The 7,604-nt window shown below is 40.4% G+C and overlaps 1 long non-coding RNA gene across 2 annotated transcripts in view; it reads right to left on the bottom strand.

The window, feature by feature from the left end:
* Positions 1–1,442: 1,442 nt before the first annotated feature.
* The window catches only part of LOC136645417 (uncharacterized), a 398,421-nt gene continuing 392,259 nt past the window's right edge, over positions 1,443–7,604 (bottom strand). For both annotated transcript variants that reach the window (XR_010794131.1, XR_010794128.1), the window contains one exon: positions 1,443–2,136. This is a non-coding gene — a long non-coding RNA (uncharacterized lncRNA). The remainder of the gene's footprint in view (positions 2,137–7,604) is intronic.

The raw sequence follows: 7,604 nt of genomic DNA, 5'->3' as shown, positions 1-7,604 counted from the left end.
AACCCTTTTTCTTGTATAATGATCTTGCAGTTCTAGCAGCACACAGGCCCTGAGCTCTAGTCTAGATGCTGACATGAAGCCCTGACATGAAGGAAGATTCATTCATTAAGGTAATTGTGGTAGGATCACCGAGGTTCATAATCCCAGACATTTTCAACTTTTACATGCTTTTTTTGTTTGAAATGGCCAGGATGCAGAAAGCTCCTTTAGGTTTCCCTATGGGCTTAAGTATGACCAGTGGGATTTGTAATTCTTTTGAAAAACAGACTGTCATGCCATAGCCCAAATGGCAGTTTCAAATTCAGCTTCCCATGCAGCATGGGGAATTGCTGTTTGAGAAGCACAAAGGCCCCTGGGCCGTTTGGGTCTCTCTGGATCCTAGCCTATACATATGATCTTATGGGTACAGATCAAAGTTCTTCCCTCTGTCATATCCGGGTCATCACATAAAAGGACTAGGGCTCTAAAGAATGGCATAAGAAACCACTTCTTTGTCCACACCCTCTGCTGCTTCATTCAGTACTTCCAAATTTCAAGTGTTGCAATTCCTAGGGCTGAAGACTGGCATTTGGGGATTTGAACATGTACTGTCTGTGCCTTCATTCTCCATTTCCAAAACAAGATTCTAGTTGTTGTTGTTGTTGTTGTTGTTGTTGTTGGGTTCCAAACAGTGGCCTCTTTGTAATGGTTGTATGCCAATCACAGTACAGTCACTTCTGAATTTTTCATTGCACAGGACAAAAAGTCAGTCATTAATGCATTGGCAGGCATTTCATATTCATGAAATAAGTAACTTTTTCCCCCAGGTTAAATCCTATATGTTGGTTGTGGCATATTAAGAATGTGTAAAATTAATACCATTGGGAAAATGTGTACTGTCTTTGCAAAAGCAACACAAAAGTTAGGTTTTAAAGTGCATAGAAACTTTTTGTAAGAAATGTGGAAATGGAAAGAGGGAACATTGGCAAAAGAAGTTGAGATCAGCAGGCATGGAAGAAGAAAAGGTGCTATGTATGGACATGGGATACATCCCACTGACCACTACACCATGAGCTGGTGTAGTGTAGTGGCTAATAGTGCCATCTAAACGTGTCTACTCAGAAGTAAGTCCAATGGAACCTACTCTCACGTAACATAGGATTTCAGTCTATCACCCCAAACCTATCGCCCACTCGCCCAGAAGGGACAGAATGAGGGACAGAAACAATTTCCCAAAAAAGAAAAGAAAAAGAAAGCTGAGATTCTCTAAGCACCACCTTCCATACCCAATCCGGTTCGTGCACGGCAGTCCTACAGGCAGAGAGAATACAAAAACAGCTCTGGCTGCAATTAGCAAGACGCACAGTCTGGAATCAAGCTCTTTTCTCTCTCATAGTAGAACTGTGGGTTTACACAGACTGTGAAGCTGCCACTTCTTCTAATAAAGATTTATTTACTGGCATTTAATGCATAAAGAAAATTAATGGCATTTATTCAAACACTGATATTTTTTAATAAACAGCATTAGTACAGTTAGTGATTTCAGCTTTTCATTTCTCTGATTTTAAAAAAGAAAAAGAAGAAGAAGAAGCTTGGAGGGAAAGAGATTTAAGACCTAGGGCAGCGGGGGGAGATGCATCTTCTTTCATCATAACTTCTGTCTCGGAAGTGTCACTAGCAAAAGGGATTATTATTTACTTTTTCTGGTGGCAAAGAAAAAGAAAACCCTCCACACTTTGGATGGATTGCAAAGCAGAAGAGTTGAAGATTTACACTTAATTAAAGATGGAAAATTCTGTAGGGAGGTTTTTTCTTCCCAAGTTTCACCCCTCAAAGCTTTCCCCAGTTAAAAAGCCCTAAGGGTTAATAACTGGGAGACATCCGCAGGCAAAAGTAGGAAAAATGAGTTCATCAAGGAACTGTATCCTGCTTCCAACATGTGGCAAAATAAGTGCCTCTTCGCCATCTGTTACTTGTGCGACTATTTTATTATGTAAATGTTCATACACATTGCCATCTAAACAAAGAGAAATTCCTTTTGCAGCAGCGTGTTGATGCTGCCAGGCATCTTCGTGTGCCATGATTTTTATTTTTATTTCCTTTTTTCAGTGGCAGACAGAAAATCTTGGCTTCAGTTCATCCAGCTTCTTCACACTCCTATAAGGTGAAAAGAGAAAAATAGAACAAACACTGTAAATTAGGACATATCTGTTTCTCATTAATATTTCTCATAAATATAGAAAGTGAAAAATAAAGTGCTATTTCGGTTGGCGAAAGACAAGGTGTATCGAAAGCTAGGTTTTATGCTCCGGTGGGGCAAGTTCCTGCCACGCACAATGCTCTTGAGCTTCAACTCATAACAATTGTCAGTCGGATGTTAGTGATTTGCAGTGCTGTAATGGGGTAGTGGAGAACTGGGTTCAAATCTCCCTTCAGCTATGAAACTCAGGGTGGGAGAAATTTAAAATAATGTACTCTTATCATTAATTGTATTTTGACTTTGGGATGGGCATCTCCTTAGGTTCATACTCTCACAAGTGGTCAGGATAAGAGCACCTTCTCTCATTTTCACCACCCTCTGACATCCTTACTTTGTGCTACTGAGTTGCCTTTCTTCTACTTCAGCAGATTCCTCCTCGTTTGCTTTTAATTCTGCCAATAATACACAGACATTCGAGGACTATCTGCCACTATGTGATGATTTTAAAACAAAGCCCAGGTAAAATAAACTTGCCTGGCCTTTATATTTTAAAAAAAAATAAATCATTGCTTTCTTTTCTGTGCCCCAGAATTATATTTGTTCTCCATACTGTTAATTTCACTTTCAACCAATGTCAAAACACATGCAGACGTGATGCGATGCCATGTGTTCTAGACATACCCTAAACTAGAAGAAGGATTGGAGCTGACTGTTGGGGCCTGGGAATTCTGAGAACTGCGCCGGGTGACCTCCTGCTGGGGCCTCCTAGTTCTGGTCTGAAGGTGAAAGTTTCACTTCCCCCATGTTTGAAATGTGCTAATGTAGGTTGGTGCTTATGGAGAAGACCTGAGCTTCATTTCCACTATGGCTTTAATCTACTTTCAATGCACTTCTATTCCCCCAATGCATTCTGGGGGGACTAAAGTTTGTTAAGGAATTTGAGAGCTGTTAGAGCTACCTTTAACAAACTAGTCTCCAGAATGCATTGGGGGAATAGAAGTGCATTGAAAGTAGATTAAAGCTGCAGTGGAAACACAGCCCAGGATAGGCTGAGATTAAGGTACCCAAATTTATTTTGTAATAAATTTGTTTTGTATTGTATAGTTTGTTTTGTCATGGCCTAGGCCCCTGGAAACCCGGGCCCTGGGGATTTAGCCCTCCATCCAGGTGGTCTACAGCCTTGCCCTAGAGAGACAACAGGCCTGCTTTGCTCCTTGCTGTTACAAGCTGCCCTTTCCAGGCATGCACTGGATGAGTTTGCACTACTATTTGGTAGGATAGTAGGTTCTATTAGACCAGTCTACTTATGCAAGAAGCCCTTTTGGTTTGTGATTGTGTCTGCAACTGTGTGGAGAAATATTAGGGAGGATCAATCATTAGTAGGGCCATTGGGGGATGTGAGCCCCCCACCAGCAGTGTAGTGTGCCTTATCAATTGTCGAAAAACTGTTGGTGTGCCTTGACAATTTTAGGGTCTTGTCAGTGGGCCACGAGATGAAAAGATTGAAAATTGCTGCTGTATAGCATTCTCCAGAACAGTTATACAAAAGCACAATGACTGCTGTTTGGGGAGCAGAAATCCAAGCTACCTTGTAGCCTGCCATCCTGACTGTAAATTAGCATAAAATTACCAATTTAAATTAAAATGTAATTATCCTCACTGCCAGTAGCAATTAAAATAAAAAGGAGCTACACTGTACCCTGTGAAAACCCACTGGACGTATAGCATTGGCCCTTTATCAAAACTCGCCAAGGACACAAAAGCTCAGCTAATCTATGCCAAACTCTCTCAGACCACATGGTTTTTGCCTGGAGCACCCTTCTGGTGGCATTTAAAACACCTGGCGCCCCAAGGGAGACCAAAACATAGCCTGTGATTTTTCTTGTCTTTCTACCCTTTTATGTACCAAGAGCAGTATTTGCAGTGCTGATGGAAGAAGAATAGGATTTTATGCAAAGGCAACGAAAAAAGTAAATTAATAGTTTTCACAGTTTGTTCAATCCCTGGCACCCAAGTGGTTATCTGCATGAACAGACTTCCTCATTGTGTGTTTTATGTGGCTTAATATAATTAAACTATCATTGCATGCATTGATTTAGTTTAAATCTCAATTTGATAAGTGGGGAAAGTGTACATTCTAAATGTGGGAGATTAATTGATACTTCAAGTGCACTTGGACAGAAGTAATTGAAGTCAATGCCAGACTCAGCCAATTTGCTGATTTAATGGTGACTCCTGATTTCATTCCCTTTGTATGATTTCTTATTCTTGAAATTATCTGTTTCCCCTAACTTCACCACCACAAAGCATTGAACTTTCAGATAACCAACTACTTCTGCAGTCACATTGATTAACTTGGTTTTCTATTAATTTTGTGTAGTTGTTGGAACACATTTTGTGGTGGAGGAAGTAGTGACAAAAGAAATGTTGGTAGTAAAACATTCACTAACCACTCTGGTAAACAGGGTCTCCCTTCTACCTTGTTGTAATTTACTGTCTTATTCAACATATAAGTCTGTGTGAAGTGCTTGTGCGGCAAAGGATGTACCTTCATCCCTGTATGTATTTATACAATGAATATGGTGTAAAACCACAGTGAAAGATTCAGGCCTTCTGTCAAATAATTCTAGTTAAAAACCTCAGCCCTTAGTCCACATGCTAAACTTATAAATGGGGTTAGCTTGTTTTAACATGTTTTTTATTTAACAATTATTTTCTTATACTTTAGTGGTCTTTCACTGTACAGGTTGTGTCTCAGAATCCCCGTGGATGCTGAAAATCGTGTTAAATGAAATAAATTTTAAAAAACAATGTCCCTTTACTCAGCGGTTTAAAAATAGCCTTGCTTACCATTGTAATGCGGGAGAGTGGCAGCAGGCAGGCAGGCAATCAATTAATCAACAACTTAGTTCATTCTGAGACAAGCAGCCCCTCCCTTCCCCTGGAGCATGCAAAAGAATGCAAAGAGAATGCAAAGCAGAGGTGATACACTTCCGCTTTCCATTCTTTCACACACAAAAGAATGAGCACCTGGGACAGGAGGGGTCACTTGCCTCAGAGTGATCTGAAACTAAGCTGTTCTAAGCCCCTGGAGAGAGTTTGATTGATTGATTGCCTGCTGCTGCTCTCCTACATTACAATGATAAGCAAGGTTAAGTAAAAGGACATTTTTCCTTTAAGTTAAAGGGCCCTTCTCATTGCGTTGAAATAAATCTGCGGGTGAAAAATCCATAGATAATTAGGTTACACTTGTACATACTGATCAAGAATATAGAATATAAGATCTAGAATATAAGAGCCTTGTTTATTTTTTTAATTAAAAACATACATATAATACAGCCCAATCTTATGTAGCGTTGCCACTAGTGTTCCAGTGGCAGAATACACTTCAAAGCCCTGCATGACCTCACTTCCTGATGGGCATTGGGCACTACCACTGCCACCAGTACTGAGGAGTCACCCTAGCCAGGTGGGCCTTTGGTCAGTGCTGAACCTGGTCAACTCCTGAGGCCAACTCTGTCCACATAAAGCATTTCTGTTTTGAACAATGCTAATGCATTGCTCTGGCACCGCCATATAAGACACAAGACAAGTTCAGCTCATTGGGATGAATTGGGCCACTTTATTGATTACAGTATAAATCAATCGTAAATCCTGCAGCAGGTCCTGGCTTCAGCAGAGTCACCTTAAGATGATAGTATACTCCCCATCAATGATGAATTTATTATCCGTCCTGTCCACTTGGCAATCCCCCCCCCCCCAGCAGATTTTACAAGACGGGAGCATCAAGGGTCAAGAATACAGGTGGTTGATCTCACCCAACCAAGAATCACGTCCGCATTCTCAGACTGAACAACATGGCACCCATGCTCTTCCAAGCACTTCCTTAAGGATAAGCAACTTATGATGATGTCAGAGAAAGTGGACAGCATCCAGGTGCAATCTAAGGTTGGAATTTTTCTTTCTCTTCCTCTCATGGGATTTATGTTCAAAAATACAGCATGTTGCAATGTTGGTACAAAGACTTCAAACTGATGATAATCTGGCTGCACTGCTCTGTTTTTCTCTACCTTTCCTTTCCATTCAAAGATTGCTGTAATCTTGTCTGTTCTCTCCACTTCCTTCAATAGGTTAGCATTGGAGTCCTCCTCTCCTTGGTTCCTGGGGTTCCTTGGTTCTTTGGGAAGCCTGGAGAAAAATTTTCCTTTCATTTCTCTCCTCCCTTTCTAATGGTGAAATGAATGTTTGTTCCACTGACGATCAGGACTGTTAGTTTCAACATGTGGCATATAATAGCATCGACAGCTGTGAAACTGGTAGGAATACTTCTGAAGAAATGTAATCACCAGCAATAAGAGAGCCTGAAAGACACGAAGTCTTTGACATACATATGAAGGACTTGATGCTTAGCCTCACTGATTTGGTTTGACAATAATGCGGAATACTTTCTGAATTAATAGTCTTGTAAAATATCCCCTGCTCCTGAGTTTATATACTCAAAATACTGCAAATATAGTCTTCCCCGCTCACTGATCTGTTCAAATATTTATTTCTGGCTCCAAGCCCAACCTCAGAGAAAGAGGGAGACAGGAAGGGAATTGAACGGGGCAGGGAAGGGTGGAATGGGGAAGAGCTCTTATCAAAGGAAAGCTACAATGCACAACAAATCCAATTCCTCAAACCATTCATAGCATGTCACAGAAACCCATTACCATCACCAACATTACCAACAATTAGGGGCAAGGGTACCCAGAGTTGGAACACTAGGAATGTTCCTGTAGGGTGCTACAAGGGGGAAGACTTTTAGCACGTTACCAGGGATGTACCTGGAGTGCAACTTCAATCAGTATGCATCCTCAAGCAGATGAAAGGCACTTGGGTGCCAATCCAGGAATTACTATACCTTTCCTCTCAACAGAGTTGACAGCACTAATTGTATATAACAGGGAGAGAGAAGTGGCAGGAAGATCTTCCTGCTCAGTAGTGGCTGGAGGTTTGGCTGCTGCCTTCAATAGGGAGACTAAACTATTTGTCTGAGTTGCATAACCTTGAGGATCACATCATGTTATAGTTTATTATCCAAATATAAGAACTCACAAAGGTTAAACTGCTGCTGAATTTATTGATGGTGAACTGGAAGAGAGATTAAAAGATTAATAGATTTTATTTTTCCAGAGAAGCCAATTCAAGGGCTTCAAATAGTAGCAGATCAGAAAAAAATATTTTTCATAGTGAGACTTTTTAAGGAAGAGCTGAAGAATCTTTTGATAGAACAATCATATTTGCATAGAATCTCTCTCTCTCTTTTTAATATAAAGGCATTCAGTATAATTTTCTTGATACTCATATATCCAAATACTATGACATGCAATGACAAAAAAAGCAAATTCTCTTGGAATAATTCCTTGTCCAAATCAAGATTCAC

This window comes from Tiliqua scincoides, chromosome 3, assembly GCF_035046505.1.
Source record: "Tiliqua scincoides isolate rTilSci1 chromosome 3, rTilSci1.hap2, whole genome shotgun sequence".
NCBI classification, from domain to species: domain Eukaryota; kingdom Metazoa; phylum Chordata; class Lepidosauria; order Squamata; family Scincidae; genus Tiliqua; species Tiliqua scincoides.
This window is presented reverse-complemented; position numbering and strand designations above follow the sequence as displayed.